Genomic DNA, 21242 nt, shown 5'->3' on the forward strand with positions numbered 1-21242 from the left:
TAATCCCCAGAAAACTGGACTTTAGATATATTTAGTAACTTGTACAAGGTTATAGTGTCAATAAACTGTTGAGCTAGAATTTGAATTCAGGTCTTTTGAGTTTGAAATTCGTAGGCTTCCCTTTGTCCCAGGAAAACTTGGAGATCAAAATCTTGCCTGTTTCTTTACAAAAAGAGCAGCTGATGCCTGGACCAGTGGCCTCCACAACACCCCGGGGCACTGCATTGACAGAACGTGGATAAAACCCCTCATTTCTTGGTTTATAGTCCAGGACTGATGACACCATGGAGTGACCGATCACACAGTATGGAGTGAAGACTTGAGTAAAAGAATAATGCTTGGATTATGACTGATGGTTTTTCTTTCTCTTCTAAGCCCCTTGGTCGGCATCCTCATCTATGTGGTGTGCAGCACAAGTGGAGGTGAAGCTTGTCCACCTGTTGCACTGGTCTTTTGGTGCCATGTGGGGTCTCTCTGGTTTTCACTGCTCATCCCATTTAGAGGTTTGTTTCTGCCTTTAGGTTAGTGTTTGCCAAATGTCAAATCTGTGACATCTTGAATCAGCATCACCTGGGATGTATATTAAAAACGCTGATTCTTGGACCAAGTATCTGTTACATCTCACAGATGTGCAGAATAGTGACTGAAGGAGCAATTTAGTAATTGGCAAGTTTAAGAAATTATTTCTGCCCCCCAATTTTAGACATTTAATATTAGACCATGACTTTTTATACTGGCATACTCATTACATTTTATTTGAAACATTTAAGGCTTAATTCCTGTGTTCCAAAAGTTCTTTCAATGTTGGCTGATTTTAAGTTATCACCAAATATTGGTTCAAACACTTGGCCATTCAGTCCAATGCAATGCAATTATGGAAGCTTAAAGAATCTGAAATTGTGAACCCTGGTGCTCTCAGGCATTGAACATAACTCTTGGAAAAAGGAACAAAGACCACTTAACAAAATCACCAAGTGTACCGCTGCTTGAATGCTGTTGGAAAGGTGACAGGAAGGCATTGAAGAAATTTTAACCAGATATGTGATTCTTGCAACTTCTGAGAGGTTCATTACTTTTATTATTTGCATTCATTTGTAGCAAGTACACATCAGCTGAGAAAATCTCCGCAAATCCGTATAAGTGGATGTTAGGAAAGAATAATGGGCATAAAAGAGGCCACTGCTTTAGTTTCTGAACATACGTAGGTTGGGTCCAAAGAGCTGCTGTTCTTTTTTCCCCCTTCCTCTCCCCATGGTCGTCTGTTAGGTTTCTCCTGCTAGACCTATGAGTGCAAACATATGGGATCTGTCCTTCTCTGCCTGACTTATTTTGCTTAGCATGATCTAGGGAGAGTGAGGGACACAAATCGCGAGAGACTCCTGAATACTGAAAACTCACCATGGACTGAAGGGGGAGGAGGAGGGAGGGAGGGGGTGAGGTCATGGTGGGGGCCCTTGTGGGGAGAAGCACTGGCTGTTATATGGAAACCGATTTGAAAATAAACCATAAAAAAAACTAAGAGCTGCTGCTTCTGGGCTCAGGCAATTATCAGAGAGCAAAGTGGGAGGGAGCTCAAGCCACGAAGCCCACACTTTATTACCTTTCTGCAGAAATAATGATGTCCACCAAAGTTCCCTTTCTCAGTTCACACCATCCTTAGAGTCTCAGTAATTTATTCACAGGGCATACAGGCCAAAACAAACACCTAACTGTTCCATTTAGTAAGTAGTTAGGTCTAAATAATCTAAGAAGAATTTATATTCTAACAACTTAGCACCTGTTGGGCACTGAATAGCATCTCGACCTAGGAGTCACTTTGGACAACATAACCCTCATTTCTTATTTTACATTTATTTTTAGGCAGTATTTGCTTTTTCTCATAGCAACAAAATATGCTGTCATCAAAAGGAATGTAGCAATCTAAAGATGAAAGTGAATTAGCTCAAGCTAGTAATTCACACGCAGTCCAACAGATGTCACAGACATTCCCCTGAAGGTTTTAAATACCCCACGGGACTGGTGTAAATGTGCTGGGGTGCCCTGGGATATGTTTGGCACACAGTTAGGAACCCCTGGGAGGTCTACAAGGAAATATTTATGACATCATTTATGACATGGCCACGGTCACGATTTCAGTTTTGACGTGGTCCAGTTTTGTTCTCTGCCTTAGAGACTATCCTTTTGTCCTCGATCAGCAAGTACACGTCGTTTAATGATTCTCAGAGAGTGTATGGTGGGCTTGTGCAATTCACCAGTGCTTGCCGAATGGTCAGCTCTCAAAAGGTGGGGAGTGTCATTATAATCCCCATTCTTTGACAACATAAGCACAGAAGCACACAAACTCTTAATGCCTTGACTGTACATGCCCTTGTCACGTACAGAGGTTCTTTTTAATTTTTAATTTTTTTCATGTTTATGTATTTTTGAGAGAGAGAGAGATGAGGAGCGGAAGAGAGAGAGAATCTCTGCACTGTCAGTGCAGAGTCTGACGCAGAGCTCAATCTCACTAACCAAACCATGAGATCACGACCCCAGCTGAAATCAAGTCAGAGGCTTACGTGACTGAACCACCCAGATGCCCTGAACAGAAGTGCCTTTTGTTTGTTTATTCCCCCATAGTTCAGAAAAATGTTTCACTAGGAACTGGGGAATGTAGAAAACACAGTTGAGATGGATTGTCTGAAGGTGAAAAGATGGCCAGGTTCACCTCCACGTGGTGATGCACATTTGAGCAGGTATCACTGGCCCTTTTCACCGTCCCTCTCTCCTGACTCCCTGGCTTTAGGAAGTCATATGCAGACTGCATAGAAGAGTGGCAGGAGGCAGAGATGGTGAGCACTGGGTGTGGCAGGGGCAGGAACTCAGCAGTAAAACAAAAAGACCAAATGCCAAACAGAACATAGATGAAGTTGCATCTATGGGGATAAAGATTTTTTTTTTTAATTTTAAATATTTATTTATGTTTGAGAGAGACAGAGCATGAGTGGTGGGGGGGGGGCAGAGAGAGAGGGAGACACAGACTCCAAAGCAGGCTCCAGGTTCTGAGCTGTCAGCACAGAGCCTGACATGAGGCTGAAACTCATTAACCATGAGATCATGACCTGAGTCGAAGTCAGACACTTAATCGACTGAGCCTCCCAGGTGCACCCAGGATAAAGATTTTTGCAAGTAGAGAAAAATAAGAGTGATAATGGTTTCATATATCCCCATATATGAATAATTTTTATATGAAGATATAATTATCATCTAATAATTAAATGGTTATGTAAAAATGTATAATGATGTAATAGTTACATGAGGATATAAATTGATCTATTTGTCTATAATTCGCTGCCTAAAATCACTATGTAGTAGACTGGGAATTGGTGAGATTAGTTCTTTTCTTAATTCTATTCATAGCTAGTTATATGACCTTGAATAAAATATTTTCATTCTAAGACTGTAGCTTACATCTCTGAAAAGTAAGAAAATTGGTAGATCATTCCTAGAATGAATCTTAAAAATAAAAACTCTTTAATTTAAGAAATCTTGTCATTCACTCATTTATTCAAAAATACTGATGAAATTATTTCTACGTTCTCAGATTTGTTCTTGATTTAAAGGACATAATGGTGAATATAATGGTTAGTAACAAGAGAGGTCCTCACATTGGAGGAGATTAATCTTTTTCTGCCAGGAAGCTGTCTCGGTCTTTGGAGAAGAGAGTAGGCGTGATGGAAGAGTTAGCAACACGTAGCAAGATGGTGAATCACCCTCAGAACCACTCTGAGGGCTGATCTACTTCTGAGAGTGAAGACTTGCTATCTAAAGCAGTGATATTTTTGGAACTCATTAGACCTGACTGTCTTTAGGTAACAGTACATTTTCCAGCCTCCTTTGCAGGTAGAAGTAGTCATGTGACTAACTTCTAGTCAATGGAATGTGAGTAGAACAAGCTATAAATAATTCCCATATACACTTCTCCATAATCTTTCTCCTTCTCCAAGCATGATGGAGAGAAGAACCACAGAAACACTGAGAGTCATATACTGGGGATGACAGAGCCACAGGACAGAAGGGGCCTTAGTGCCTGGATCATGCCTTGTAGCATGAGAAGGAGAGAGAGAGAGAGAGAGAGAGAGAGAGAGAGAGAGAGAGAGAGGTTGATTTTAAGGAATTTGCTCACACAGTGGTACAGGCTACCAAGACATAAATCTGCAAGATAGGCAGGCAGGCTGGAGACCCAGGGAAGAGTTGATGGAGCAGCTCAAATCCAAAGGCACTCTGTTGGCAGAATTCCCTCTCCCATGGGGACATGTTTTTTTTTTTTTTTTCTCTGAAGGCCTTCAACTACTTTGATGAGGCTCCCTCACATTATGGAGGACGAATCTGCTTTACTCAAAGTCTACAAATTTAAATGTTACTCTCATCTAAGAAATACTTTCACAGCAACAATTACTGTAGAATTCGACCAAATATCTGGGTATTATAGCCCAGCCAAGCTGACATAAAACTAACCTTCACTGAGGACAATAACCTGTTGATTAGGAAGAACCCTTTTGAAACACAGCTTTAGAGCAATAGTTTCTATAGCATTTGTGTCATTATACTCACACTTGTGACCAGCAGCTAGCATTATCTTAATTAATGGACTACAAAAAATGTGCCAATTACTTTTGGGAAGTCCAATTTATTTATTTGAAAATGCTTTTACTTTTGTACTGGCTCCCTGATGGGGATGGCTGGAAGAAGGGGCACTTGTATAAATCTAATAAATAACAATGATGATGATTATTGGATCCTGCCCTAGGAATGTATTAAACATCTCAGGGTGGCATTATGTACAATGGGTCACCCATAAGCACAAAGAGGCAATCTGTTACTAATTGCTAGCCTAGTGGCTCAAGGAAGTTAATGTATCTTCTCAAGTGATTTGCTCCTGTAGAGTAATTGATTTATTGGCATTCCATGTCTGAATATTTGTGAAGCCCTTGGTGCTAATCAGAATAAATGTGCTGAACTAATCTTTACTAAATTGCCAATGACATTTTACATGCCCCTCTTATAGATGGAAGGCCCCTAAATTCAGTAATTTAGAGCATGTTTTACAGGGAACAAAAGCATCTATTTTTCTGATGTGAGCTATTGTGAAGGGTAGTATTTTTCCACAGGAGGTGATGAGATACATAACAACAAGTCAGTGACTAAATGGCTCATTACTGAAAAAGAAATGAGGAGACATATCAGAAAGGATAAGGGCTAAGATGGGTACCGTATTTGTAAGATTGTGATATTTTCTATCATCTGGTTTATGCAGGTCTGAGATGATAACACTGAGGTTTTATATCATTTAAATTAAGTTGTCAACTCAACTCCTTAGACACAGGTTTCCTCTGAACAATTCAATGTCCTGTTAAGATTGTCCAGAGATTTCCATAATGACATGATAACCACTATTTGCCAGACACTGAATTTGTGTAAACATACTAATCCTGAAAAAATGCCTTTTTGTTTTCTTTCAGTCTGTTGGGTCAGGTCTGACTCCTGAGCCTGAATGTTACATGGGTTTCATAAGTGGTAATATAGAGATTGAAGACAGTTGGACATGGAGCCTGCTTTCCTGGTTGGAAAATCATTTAAGTAACAGGTTGATTCAAAACATCTTCTGTTCTCTGGTGTCTGTAGAGGCACAAGTGGAAAAACCAAATTCACATTCCTTTCTAGCCACAAAACGACAATAGCCACAGCACTGTGGTCAAAACTCATGACACATTAAAAATAATTCTTTTTCCAAATTGTTGACCTCAAAAATCGGGGTTGTGGTGAAGTCTGTGGTTCTCACAGTGTGATTCCTGGACCAACAGCACCACTATCACCTGGGAACTGATTCAAAAAGAAAATTATTCAATCTCCCCCTAAATCTATTACTCAGAAACTCTAGGGCTCTAGGCATGGGGCCCAAAAAGCTTTCCAGGGGATTCTGATGCAGGCTCAAGTGTGAATCAGACTTTGTACTTAGATGAATCTGGGGTAGAATGTAGCTCTATCATTTAATATGTGTATGATTTTGAGTAAGTTACTCCCTCTCTCCACTCGCTTATCTTTTGTATGTTATTTTAAAAGTTAACTGTGCATGCAGACTTCTAGGGAAGATGGTGGAGTAGGAGGGCCCTAAGCTCACCTCATCTCACAGACACAACTAGTTAACACTCACATGAGTGTAAATAACCCAGAAAATGACCTGAAGCCTGGCAAAATAAACTCCACAACTCAATGTAGAGAAGCTACATCAAAGAAGATAGGAAGGGCAGAGACGTGGTCTAGAACGAAAGAGAATATCTGGACTGTTTGTGGGAGGGAGGAACATCACAGGCATGGAGAAGCATGAGAAAGAGACCCTCACACCAGAGAGCCCACATGGGGAAGACAAATCCCTATAACATTTGGCTTTGAAAACCACAGGGGCTGAATTTCATGAGTTCTTACAACCAGCAAGACTTAAAACCTGGAATTAAAAAAAAAAATCAGTGGGTTCAGCTGTAAGAGAGCCAAGAGGGTGAGAGGAAATAGTCCCTGCCCTTAAAGAGACAGCACAACAAATAGCCCAAGGAGGTATGGCATGGAAGCAGCCATTTGAAAGACACCTGGGGTATATGGTGGTGGGGGAGGACTTATTTACTAATCTTTGAATGTGCCCCAGAAGGACAGAAATCCCTGGGACACTCTTCCAAGATAAAAGCAACTGGCAGGCACGATTTCTCTCTACCCATCCCCAGTGTGAACGCATGGCCTACTGTAGGACTCACTACCTAACTTGCTAGAATTGCTGTCCCCCCTACCCCCCACCTCCCTGTGCTTTGGTGGATCCACCCTCTCCAAAATGCTCTTGTCCGGAGCCCATATAGGGCAGTGCTGCAGGACTGGCAGTGTGCAAGCAGCCCCTACAGTGCCAGCACCATTCCAATGTGACTTCTTCGATGGGAGAATGGGACAGATAACTATACATAGCAGTCAGATGGAGACCCAGTAGTGGGCTGGAGGCAGACAACTGGACTGCGGGCCCTGCCCACCAATGAAAGCTTCTCGGGGGACCACACAGGGAAAGTACTAAAGAGTTTAGTGCTACTGCATCTAAATTTGGTAAACACCTGGTCTGACTCAACTAAAACCCAAGGTATCCCCAGACTGGCCCCCTAACACCACAGGGACCAAACACTGTGCACAATGGGCAAAGAGAGCCATTACAGATGACTGGACTGAAGGAAAAAGCAACTCAGCAGCAAGGTCATGTAACACACTTAGGAGACACCTTTTGAAGCACCAGGTTCTGGTGAACAGTGGACACTCCATTGCAGGGCACTACAGGACCTCTTCTTCATAAGGCCATTACTTTCAAGAGCGGGACATATAGCTGTTTTTCCTAATACGCAGAAATAGGCACAAAGAATTAGACAAAATGAGGAGACAGAGGAATATATCACAAATGAACGAACAGGACAAAATCACAGCAAGAAACCTCAGCAAAATAGAGATAAATGATATGCCTGAAAGATAATTTAAAGTAATGGTCATAAAGATATTCACTGGACTTTGAAAAGAGTGGGACCCTTAACAAGAAGTTAAAAAAAGAACCAATCAGAGATGAAGACCCAATGAAGAACACACAATTTTTAATGAAATTAAAAATACACTAGATGTAATAAGTAAACTAGATGAAGCAAAGAATGAATCAGTGACCTAGAGGACAGAGTAATGGAAAGTAATCAAACTGAGCAGGTAATAGGAAAAATGCAAAATGAGAACAGATTTAGGTAACTGAGCAACACCATAAGTGTGCTAACATTTGCATTATAGGGATCCTAGAAGGAGAAGAAAGACAAAAGGGGGTAGAAAATTTGTTTGAAAAAATAATAGCTAAAAACTTCCTGAATCTGGGGAATGAAACAGAAATCCAGATCTAGGAGGCACAGAAAGCCCCCAACAAAATCAACCCAAGGAGGTCCACACCAAGACACGTGGTAATTAGAATGGCAAAGAGTAGTGATTAAGAGAGAATTTTAAAAGCAGTAAAAGACGTGGAGCTGGGGCGGGGCTCATTCAGTTAAGCATCTGATTCTTAGTTTGGCTCAATCATGATCTTGCAGTTCATGAGTTTGAGCCCCATGTCAGGCTCAGTGTGGCCAGTGTAGAGTCTGCTTGGGATTCTCTCTCTATCTCCCCCTATTCTATATCAAAAATAAAATAAAATAAAATAAACAGCAAAAGAAAAGGAAACAGTTATGTACTAAGGAAACCTCATAGGGCTTTTTTAGCAGAAACTTTGCAGACTAGAAGGGAATGGCATTATACATTCAAAATGTTGAAAGGATAAAACTTGCAGCCAAGAATAATCTATCCATCAAGGCTATCATTGAGGATAGGAGAGATAGAGTTCCCCAGTCAAACACAAATTAAAGGAATTAATCTCCGCTAAGCCAGCCCTAAAATAAATGTTAAAGGAGACTCTTTGAATAAAAAGGAAAGACCATAAGAAAAAGTAAAGAAAGTAGGAAGCACAAAAGCAGTGAAATAAGTATATCTATAAAAATCAGTCAAATGACTCACAAAATAAAAGGATATAAAATATGACACTATATACCTAAAATGGGGGAGGAGAGCAGTAAAGAATGGATTCAAACAGCAGTGACCATCAACTTTATAGAGACTGTTATATGTAGAAGATGTTATATATAAACTCACCGGTAACCACAAATCAAAAATCAGTGATAGATATTAAAAAAAATAAATTGAAAGGAATTCAAATATAGCACTAATATACCACTAAGGAAAGCAAACTAACTGTGAGACAAGAGAACAAGGGAAGGATGGAACAGAGAACTACAAAAACAACCATAAAACAAGTAATAAGATGGCAATAAACACTACCCTTCAATAATTCCTTTGAATGTAAGAGGATGAAACTCTTCAATAAAAAGACATAGATGATGAACAAATAAGACCAAGACCTACCTATCTATATGCTGCCAAAAGAGACTCATTACAGTCCTAAAGATATATGCAGATTAAAAGTGAGAGGATAGAGAAATATTTATCATGCAAATGGATGTGAAAAGAAAGCTGGAGTAGCAATACTTATATTGGGCAAAATAGACTTCAAAACAAAGGCTGTAACAAGAGACAAAGAAGGATACTAGGTAATCATTCAGGAAAAAAAACAATAAGAAGATAAAACAATTGTCATTATATATGCACCCAACATGAAGCACCCAAATACATAAAGCAATTAATAACAATCATAAAGGAAATAATCAATGGTAATATAATAATAATAGAGGACTTTAATACTCCACTTCGATTAATGGATAGATTATCCAAACAAATAATCAACAAAGAAACAATGGCTTTGAATGACACATTTGACTAGAGGGATTTAACAGATATATTCTGAAGATTTCATCCTAAAAGAACAGAATACACATTCTTTTTAAGTGCATATGGAACACTATTTAGAATTGATAGTATATTAGGTCAAACAACAAGTCTTAACAAATTAAAAAAGATCTAAGTCATACATACCATGCATCTTTTCTAATCACAATACTATGAAGCTAGAAATCAACCACAAGAAAAAATCTGGAAAGAGCACAAAAACATGAAGTTTAAATAATTTCCTATTAAAAAACAAATGGGCCAACCAAGAAATCAAAGAAGAAATAAAAAAGTACATGTCAACAAATGAAATGAAGCACAAGGTCTAGCAACTTTGGGATGTAGCAAAACGTCTTCTAAGAGGGAAGTTTATAGCAGTAAAGGCCTATCTCAGGAAGCAAGAAAAATCTCAAATAAACTACACCTAAAGGATCTAGAAAAAGAACAAACAAAATCCCAAATCAACAGAAGTAAGGAAGTAATAAATATTAGTGTAGAAATAAATGATAGAGAAATTAAAGAAACAATGTAACAGATCAATGAAAGCTAGAGCTGATTCCTTGAAAATATAAAAAAAAATTGATAAACTTAGCCAGATCCATCAAAAAAGAGAGGACTCAAACAAAATCACACATAAAGATGATAAATAACAAGGAACACCATAGATATACAAAGAGTTTATTATGAAAAATTATACGCCAAGAAACTGGACAACCTAGAAGAAATGGATAAATTCCTAGAAACATATAGCCTCCCAAAACTCAATCAGGAAGAAATAAAAAAAAATTCAACAGACTGATTATCAGCAGTGAACTTGAATCAGTAATCAAGAAACCCCCAACAAACAAAAGTCCAAGACCACATGGCTCCACAGTTGACGTCTACCAAGCATTTAAAGAAGAGTTAATACCTATTCTTCCCAAATTATTGTAAGAAATAGAAAAGGATGGAAAACTTCCAAATTTATTCTATGAAGTGAGCATTACCCTGATACCAAAATCAGATAAAGACACCACAAAAAAGAGAACTACAGGCCATTATCTCTCATGAATATAGTTGCAAAAATCCTCAATAAAATATTAGCAAGCCGAATCTAACAATACATTAAAAATAATTCACCATGACCAAGTGGGATTTAGTCCCAGGATATAAGGGTTCAATATTTGCAAATCAATCAGTGTGATATATTACGTCAACAAGAGAAAGGGTAAAAACCATAGAATCACTTCAACAGATGCAAAAAAAAAAAAAAGCATTTGACAAATACAACAGCCATTCCTGGTAAAAACCCCCAATAAAGTAGGTCAAAAGGGAACATAACTCAACATAATAAAGGTCATATATGAAGAACCCACTGCTAACATCATACTCAAAGGTGAAAAGCTGAGAACTTGCCCCTTAAGGTTAGGAACATATCACAAGAATATCTACATTCAACATAGTGCTGGAAATCTTAGCCACAGCAATCAGACAACAAAAAGGAATAAAAGGCATCCAAATTGGTAAGGAAGAAGTAAAACTTTCATTATTTGCAGATGACATGATATATCATAAGTAGAAAACCCTAAAAATTTCACCCCAAAATTACTAGAACTGGTAAACGAATTCATTAAGGTCACAGTATGCAAAATCAATATACAGAAACCTGTTGCATTTCGAAACATTAATAATGAAGCAGCAGGAAGGGAAATGAAGAAAGTATTCCCATTGACAACTGCACCCAAAATAATAGAATACATAGGAATAAACTTAAGCAAGCAGATAAAACGTCTGTGCTCTGAAAACTTTAAATCACTGATAACAGAAATTGAAGAGCTGGAGGTACCACAAATCCAAGTTTCAAGTTATACTACAAAGCTGTAGTAATCAAAACAGTATAGTACTGGCACAAAATAGATACATAGATCACTGGAAGAGAATAGAAAGTCCATAAACAACTCCACAATTATATGGTCAACTAGTCTTCAACAACAAAAAAGGAAAATATGTAATGGGAAAAGGCAGTCTCTTCAACAAATGGTGTTGGGAAAACCGAACAGCAACATGCCAAAGAATTATATTTGATCATTTTCTTATACCAGCCACAAAAATAAACTCAAATGGATTAAAGACCTAAATGTGAGTCCTGAAACCATCATAATCCTAGAAGAGAGCATAGGCAGTAATTTCTTTGACATCGGCCATAATAATATTTTTCTACATATGTCTCCTGAGACAAGGGAAAGAAAAGCCAAAATAATTAGGACTACATCAAAATAAGAACCTTCTGTGCAGTGAAGGAAACAATCAACAAAACGAAAAGAAAAGTCAAACTACTGAATGGGAGAAGATATTTGCAATTGACATATCTGATAAAGGGTTAGTATCCAAAACATACAAAACAACTGATACAACTCAACACAAAACCCCCAAATAATCCAACTAAAAGTGGGCAGAAGAATAGACATTTCTCCAAAGAAGACATATAAATGACCAACAGGCACACGAAAAGATGCTAAATGTCACTCATCATCATGGAAATGCAAATCAAAACTACTCTGGGATATCACTTGACACCTGTCAGAATGGCTAAAAGCAAAAACTCAAGAAGCAACATGTGTTGCTGATAATGTGGAGAAAAAAGAACCCTTGTGCACTATTGGTGGGAATGCAAACTGGTGCAGCCACTGTGGAAAACAGTATGGTAGTTCCTCAAAAATTTAAAAATAAAAATACCCTAGGGGCACGTGCCTGGCTTAGTTGGTTGAGGGTCCAACTCTTGATTTCAGCTCATGTTATGATCCCAGGATCGTGGGATCAAGTTCCACACTGGGCTCTGACCTGAGGGAGGAGCCTGCTTGAGATTCTCTCTCTCTCCCTCTGCCCCTCCTCCCCTTCTCACATGAGCTGTCTCTCCCTCTCTAAAAAAAAATAAATAAGCAAAATAGAACTATCCTAGGATCCAGTAATCACGCTACTGGTTATTTACCCCCAAAGAACACAAAAATAGTAATTGGAGAGGATATATGCACCCCTGTGTTTATTGTTGCACTATACTGTCACATTGTTTACAATAGTTGAATTATGGAAGAAGTTCAAATGTTCATCACTAGATGAATGGATAAAGAAGTGGTATATATGTATATATATATGTATATATATAATGGAATATTATTCAGCTATAAAAAAGAATGACGTCTTGCCATTTGCAACAAGATGGATAAAACTAGAGAGAATAATACTAAACAATAAGTCAGAGAAAGACAAATACCATATCATTTCACTAATATGTAGAATTTAAGAAACAAAACAAATGGACAAAGGAAAAAAAGAGATACAAACCAAGAAATAGACTCTTAAAGAGCAATCTCCAGAGGGAAGGTTGTTGGGGGGATGGGTGAAACAGGTGATGGGGATTAAAGAGTACACTCATCACAATGAGCACTGAGTAATATATAGAATTGTTGAATCACTATATTGTACACCGGAATATATTATACACAACACAAATATAAATATAGAAGTAATTAGGCCATCGAAAAAAATTAACTGTGCATGGTAAAAATTAAACAGTTCTCAAAATGTAAAATAAGTTTTCTTTCCCACAGCTCCTCTCCTCAGAGGTAAACATTAAACAAAATCCTTTTTCTCTGGTATTTAGCAGTATTATTTTAGATAATAAATGTAATTGTATTCCTTAACTTATTAGCTTTACATACATTCTGTTAATGTCCCACGATGAAGAATGAGGAAATTGCCTAATACCACCGGATATCAGTTAATTTTGTTATATTATTGTTTTCACATAATATGGGTTTATGTGATTTCATTTTGTACCTTCAATTGTCTTTGACTTTGTCTTTAGATTAATTATAAAATATTAAACCAAACAAAATAGAACTTGCACCATTAGATTGGTGTAAATTTATGTAAATATTATTCGCTACAGGAGATTCCGCCTATAGAAATATCCATTCACCACACTTGAGAGAAGGTTTTATTTTAAACAAATTAAAAAAAATTTTTTTAAATGTTTACTTTTGAAAGAAAGAGAGAGAGACAGAGGCGTGAGCAAGGGAGGGGCAGAGAGAGGGAGACACAGGATCTGAAGCAGGCTCCAGGCTCTGAGCTGTCAGCACAGAGCCCGATGCAGGGCTCGAACTCACCAACCGTGATATCATGACCTGAGCCAAAGTTGGATGCTTAACTGACTGAGCCACCCACATGCCCCAGGTTTATTCATTTTTTGAAAGAAAGAGACTGAGCACAAGTAAGGGAGGGGCAGAGAGAGAAGGAGACACAGAATCCAAACAGGCTCTACGCTCTGACCTGTCAGCACAGAGCCCGATGCAGGGCTCGAAATCACAGACCGTGAGATCATGACCTGAGCTGAAGTCAGATGCTTAACTAACTGAGCCACCCAGGCACCCCTGAGAGAGTATTTTAGAAGGACCAAATTCTAGTGCTTCTTTCAGATCATAGTCAACTGCCATTGTTTCTTGTATCTCAAGCTTTCATGTATAACATTACTTTTTTTTTTAAATAATAACTTTGGTAAGGCATTTTTCAATCAGATGTGTAGGTGACACATTATCTGCATTTTTACATATATGAAGATGTATTTTATTCTTATAGTATGGCTAAGCATAAATTATAAGATCTTAATCATTCCCCCCCAATTTTAAAAACATCATTCCACTGTTTCTCAAAGCTATTTTAATTTCTTTTATCCCTGGAGTTCTGAAATTATGTTAATTCACCTCTCTCACCATGGTTCCCATTGCCCAATTCCTCTCCCACAGATAACTGTTACTTCTCTCATGTATTCTTCCAGAATTATTTTATGAATACGCTACTCTTGGAGGAGAGCATCAATAAGATGTGACCACCAGTTGACTCCAGAGCGGGACCTGGCCAACCGGAGGCTCCTCACCCCTCCCCTGTCCTTGCCTTCCGCACTCCTAGAAGCTGCTCCAATGATACAACCTTGATACAGAAATGTGGTGCCGAGGGTATGCGGCCTGGGAAACTGACTGAGCCCAGCAAAGGCCTCTATATAAACTTACGATTCTGGCAGGCCCCTGTGGAGATCTACTTACCTTGCAGCACCTAAGACAAGCCTTGTAAATAAGTTTGCTTGCTTATTAAACGGGCTGCCTACCAATCTGCAGTGGCCTGCCTCTTTCTTTGGTCTCTTCTTGCACCCCATACATGGATGCCAGTTTCACATTATACCTGAGAAGCTCCCAAGGGTTGCGAACCAGTAACTATTACATACATATATGCTAGTAAATAAGACCTTCTGTATTCTTTTCCTCTTCTCTTTTATTTTTTACAAATGGTAGTGTATTATTTTCTTATTTAACATTGTATCATGACTATTTTCCCAGATAATTACCTGAAAGACTTCCATATTCCTCACAATTGTCAAAAATTCTTTGTATGGATATTCCTTATTTAGCCAGTGCCTCTTTGAACATTTTGAGTGTTTCCAATCTGTTGTAATGACAAACAATGCCATGATGAATAAGAATGGGCAAATGTCTGTAGGATAAATTCCCAAAAGTCATGCTGTTGGTTCAGCACATATATAAATCTGTACTTTTGATAAATATTGTCAGTTTACCTCCATGAAAGTTTAGCAATTCATACCCTCAGCAGCAACATATGAGAGAGCTTCCTTCCTCTCATTAGTCCAGCAGAACATGTTATTAAACTTTTCATTGTCACCAATATCATAGAATGACTGTATATCAGCATAATTTTGCTTGTTTTTTTTAATTATGAGTGAGGTTGAGCCCTTAAAATGAGTTTAAGAACCATTTGCATTTCTTTTCTGTTGAAGTCTATGTTCATAGTCTTTCCCACTTTTCTACTGGGCTTTTGATCTGATCTTAATTTGTAGGAACATTTTACATATTAGGGAAATTAGCACTTTATGGTATGAATTGCAAATATTTTTCTAAGTTAATGTTTGTCTTTTAGCTTTAGGATATAGATTTTTCTCAGGATTTTCCTTTATGGTTTCAGGATTTTTAATCTTTAAGGCCACCCCCCCCCGAAGATTATGAAACTGTTATTCCATTTATTTTCAGTTTTATGTGATTTTAAAATAGAAATATCTTTTCAAGTTTGAATTTACCTCAGTATAAAAAGTTAGGTATTGATCAAATTTTTAGTTTTTATTTTTATTTTTTAAATGTTTGCTTTTGAGAGAGGGAGAGAGCATGTGTGAGCTGGGGGAGGGTCAGAGAGAAGGAGACAGAGGATCTGAAGCAGGCTTTGTGCTGACAACAGAGAGCCCGACACAGGGCTCAAACTCAACGGACTGTGAGATCATGACCTGAGCCCAGGTCAGACAATCGATTGAGCTGCATTGGCACCCCCAAATTTTTAGTTTTTAGATGGCAACCCAGCTGTTTAATTAAAATTCAGAATAACACATCTCTTGGCCATGGTTATAAACTATCACTTTTATAAGAAATACATTTTTGGGGCACCTGGGTGTCTCTGTTGGTTAAGTAGCTGACTTTCTGCTCACAGTGCGGAGCCTGTTTCGGATCCTCTGTCTCCCTCTTTCTGCTTCTCTCTCTCTCTCTCTCTCTCTCTCTCTCTCAAAAATAAAGAAATGTTAAAAAAATTTAAAAATACATTTTCATATGTAGTTAGTTTACATCAATCAATTTCTATTGATTTTAAAAATTGTTATATCTTTATAATATTTAATGTCTAGTAGTGTTAGCTCCTTCTTATTTGTGTCTATTTTCTGAGGTTTTATATATAATCTTGCCTTATTTTTTCCAATGAAATTTAGAATCTTTTTATGAGTTGCAAATAAAATTTCTGTTATTATTCTTAATGAGATCATATTACTTAGGGAGAGCTCACATTTTTATTCTAACGAACCTACTAATCATGAAGTATGGTTTGTCTTTGCATTTTCCACACTTCCACACATCCACTGGCATTTGAAAATGTTCCATTACATCTCCTGTTAGGTTTATTCCTAGGGATTCTGCATGTGTGTATGACTACTGTAAATTGAGATATTTTCCTCTATTTCTTCTAATTGCTTGCGGTTTGTAAATGTGATTATTTGTGGACATTTTTATACCCAGCCACATTATTGTATTCTATTATTTTTTGTAAATGCTTTTCAGTGAGTTCTCTGTTACATTTCACAAGTACATCCTGGTATCAGCTATAAATACGACATTAACTGTTTTAAAATTTTTTCATCTTTAATTTAACTCTCTCATCTTTTTTGTTTTGTTTTTTTGCTGCCAGTGCCTCCAGAGCGATGGTAAAGTAGAGCAAACACACTTGTTTTGTTTGTGACTCAAATGGCAATCTTTCCATTGTCCTCCATGTATGAAATATATGTTTAATCATGTTAAGATATTTCCCATTTATTCCCATTACTAAGAGTCTTTTAAAATTTCCTGGCACAATTTATGGAAATTGATGGTGGGGGTGGCTGCACAAAAACGTGAAAGTGCATATGCCATTGGCTTGTAGAGTTTACAACATTGGCATGTTGAACTTTACCAAATGCATCTATGCAGATGATAAAATGATGTTTTTATATATTCCTCTAACAAGACACAACATAGCATTGTTGAGAAGCACACAGGCTCTGAGCCACCTTGCCTATGTTCAAATTCCGGGTGTCATGCTCTCTTGGGGAAGTCACTAGATTTCTGTGCGTCTCTGTTTTGTTCTCTTTAAATCACGATGATAATTCTGCCTGTCTTCTACAGGTTCCAATGAGGACGAAATATATTGATGTACGTAGAGCACTTAGAATAATAAATACCTAGCACATGGCATTACAGAGTTAATATGGTGGATTATTTTAATATATTTTCCATATCCTAGGTATAAAACCCCAATTATTAATAGAGAATTGTCCTTCTGGATACCATATACTAATATTTCAACTAGAATTTATCATTATAAATCATATGTGAGATTGGGTTCTAGTTTCTTTTTTTGTGTAATCTTTGTTGAGCTTTGATATCTATGTTTGGCTTCGTTTACAAAAAGAATATGGGAAATTTCCTTGTTTTTCTATGCAGTGGGGTATTTAAATAGCACTTGAATTGTCTATTCTTTAGATCGTTATTCCTCTGTAACTTCAACTAAGTCTAGTGTTCAGTTGACAAATTTAAAATATTTTTCTACTTAGATTTTTCTATAACTTCTGTTGTCAATTAGGGGAAAATTACATTACCTTAGAAATCTATTCCTTATATCTGCGTTTCACATGTACTTGTGGACATTGGTCAGGTGGCTTGGTCTGTAAGGAACCCTCCTACTTGCCAAATGAGAGAGGATTTACTTGGGCAGTGAAAGGATTTAGTTACTTCCCTTCTGGGAACTAATGCCTTGATTAGTTTTATTGTCTCCATGTTTGTTTTTGGGAATTTGGGTTTTACTCACACTCCATTTTGCCTTTTGCTTTTTAATTTTTTTAATGATTATTAATTTTTGAAAATGAGAGAGAGAGAGAGAGAGAGAGAGAGAGCGGAGGGGAGGCATAGAGAGAGAGGGAGACACAGAAGCCCAAGCAGGCTGCAGGCTGTGAGCGGTCAGTACAGAGCCCTATGCGGGGCTCGAACCACAAGATCATGACCTGAGCCAAAGTCAGACGCTTAACCGACTGAACCACCCAGGCGCCCTCAGTTTGCTTATTTTCGTAGGTTTCCATACCTAAACCAGGGGCCATGGCAGACAAGGGGATCTCTTCCTTTAGAGTTCAGTTCTGAGCGTTCACTAGGTGCCAGAAATCTCTGACGTCTCCCCGCTTTGGTACTGTCCCTGAGCAGCTATGTACACCCTTCCAGGACCGTGCCTGATCTTTGCGGGTGCTCCTTTCAGGTTTGAGTTCTTCTGGAGCACCCTTGCCAAGAGTTGCTCTTCCTGCTGATGTTTTGGGTTACGGCTCCCCCTACTCAGTCTTCTCCATTGGCCTGGTTCCAACTCATTTTATTTGTCCATTATTTTCTCAAAGTTTCCGGTTAATTCTTGGTTTCTTTTCTTGTTTATATCATACTTTGCCTTCCTCCTTGAAAAACATTCTATTTCCTGTGATCTTCAGGATAACAAGCCACAATAATTATAGCGAACACATGATATGCTGCTTACCCCTAGTATTCTTAGCCTCCTAAGTGCTTTCACATATTAACTAAATTAATCCTCATGAAACCCCATGAAGAAGAAACTATTAGTATCCCTATATAGTATCTTCAAAATGGAATGAGTAATATCTACTTCCTAGGTCCATTGTGGGACTAAAATGTTTCATGCAGCACTTTGCACACATAGCACTCCCTAAAATTTAGGCCCTTATACTTTGAGGTTTGGCTTTGGCTTACAGTCACTCTAGACTTAAAATTCTTAGATTCTTTTATCTCTCTTCTCTTGAATGGGACTTTTTCCCACTGAAATGCAAGTATTCAATCACTTGAAGAGCATTTTCATTAATATTATGTGATCATAAGCATAATCCCTCAATTTTGCCACCTCGCTGATATTAAGGCTATATTTAGCTACAACTTTCTCACTCTTCCAGAATGCATATACATATTTCCTTATTTAATTTTAGTATTTAACATTTCTGTGTGTTATTATTAAGTTCTGTCTCCAGTGATTTTTTTTTCTTTCCAAAATTCAATGAGGTAACTTCTTCAAGATAAAGCAGCTTATGCTGTTAGATTTTTAACACGCAGCGAGAAAAGCACTGAGATCCCTTTTGGTGTTTGAAAATGTGTCCATTTCACTGACAGACCCCCTCCTTATTGGAGAAAGTTACACAGGCTATACAACTGTCTCTTTAATTTATGTCTAGGGCACCCAAGAAGCCGGACAGACCATTTGGATAAACGGAAGTGATATTTCCAGTATTGTTTCTGCTTGCCTATGCAAAAAGGTGAGCACTACCCTCCACTCAGACTCTATAGGACTGTGGGGGAATGAAAACAAGGGTACTTATGCTCTTGTCCAGTTAAGGTCATTTTGGGGACAGTGTCCCAGGCAGTGTTTCTCAACCTTACCTGCATATCAGAATTATCCAGGAGTTTTAAAAAATATCCTAATGTCCGAAGCCCCAGATCAATTAAATCTGGTTTGGACTTCAGGCATCAGTACTTTTTTGTGGCTCCCAGGAAATTCTACCATGTGGTGAAAGTTGAGGGTAATGGCTCAAACTCCTTTGGTTCTGTCCAATTTGGTTTGACATTAAGAAGCTACAGGAAATTATTAGCACTGATGACTAATAGCTGTGAAAAATCAATTTGCAAATCCTCTGAAGAATTATTGCTGGCTGCCCACCTGCTAAGGACAGAGGAATAGGAAATGATGTCTCTTTAAGTTGTCTTCTAATTGAAGGGCAATCTGGCAGTTTTAAAAGTCTTAATTTTAAGTAAGGTCATTCACAGTGCAAATGAATTAGCAATAATTTGAGGAGGGGAGAGAATAATTTTTTTATTTCAAATTGTTATTTTCTAATCTTCTCAATACTTGTTTGCTTCATATTATTTCAGCTGCCTTAACTTTACTTCTTGTTTGGTGTGGCTTACTCCAGGTCTCTTTTCTTGTATAAGGGAAGTGGGAGCATGCTCACAAATCTGGCACTGCATGTCTCATATTCTTTGAGATCTGCATTCTAAGTTTTGTGCTTCTAGGTTTATCTGCCTGCACAAGTCTTGCAGATCTTCAAAATCTTGAGAAAATTCCATGTGAGTCCTATATTATTCAGGATTAAGAGCTCCTATACAACAAGGGCCAATATTTGTGGTTCACTGTAAAAGCTAATGCTTTCTGAATATCACATCTTTTGAGATAAACCATATTACTTTTCAGATGTAATGGCTTTGTTTCTAAATATTTCTCTTGTTTGAGATATAGTTGACATATAACATTGTATAATTTTAGGGTATACAACATACTGATTTGATACATTTATATATTACATTATAATTATTACCACAGCTTTGGTTAACACTTCTATCCCATTAAATAACTACTATGTCTTTCTTGTGAAAAGAACATTTATGTCTCAGCAGTTTTGAATCTATCCCTTCCACCTAGTAATCTCAAATCTAAATTACTACCAGTATCTTGATTGCTTTTTCTTAAATCCAGTCATCTATGTGGTTGGCAAGGTGATTGACTCAAATGAAAGTTTGCCTCTATTGTTCTTCCACTCTGTGCTTAAAGTGAACTCCTTAACAGATCACCTCTGTTGATGTTCACGTATTTTATTGATTGATTCATTGATTGATTGTGTGCTTCAAGTTTTCATTTAAATTCTAGTTAGTTAACATATAATGTAATATTTATTAATATATAGTGTAACATATAGTTTCAGGAGTAGAATTGAATGATTCATCACTTACATATAACACCCAGCACTCAGCACAAATGTCTTCCTTAACACCCATCAGCCATTTAGCTCATCACCCCCCATCTCTCCTCCATCAACCCACAGTTTGTTCTTTATAGTTAAGAATCTCTCTTATGGTTTGCTTCTCTCTCTTTTTTCTTTTCCTTATATTAATTTTTTTGTTACTTAAATTCCACGAATGAAATCATATGGTATTTATCTTTCTCTGATTGATTTATTTCACTTAGCAGAATACACTCCATCCATGTCATTGCAAATGGCAATATTTCATTCTTTTTTATGGCTGAGTAATATTCCATTGTATGTACATGCCACATCTTCTTTACCCATTCATCAGTCGATGGACCATTGGGCTCTCTCCATAATTTGGCTGTGGCTGACAATGCTGCTATAAACACCAGGGTGCATGTGCCCTTTGAATCAGTATTTTTGTATCCTTTGTGTAAAT

Source organism: Suricata suricatta, chromosome X, assembly GCF_006229205.1.
Source record: "Suricata suricatta isolate VVHF042 chromosome X, meerkat_22Aug2017_6uvM2_HiC, whole genome shotgun sequence".
NCBI lineage: Eukaryota > Metazoa > Chordata > Mammalia > Carnivora > Herpestidae > Suricata > Suricata suricatta.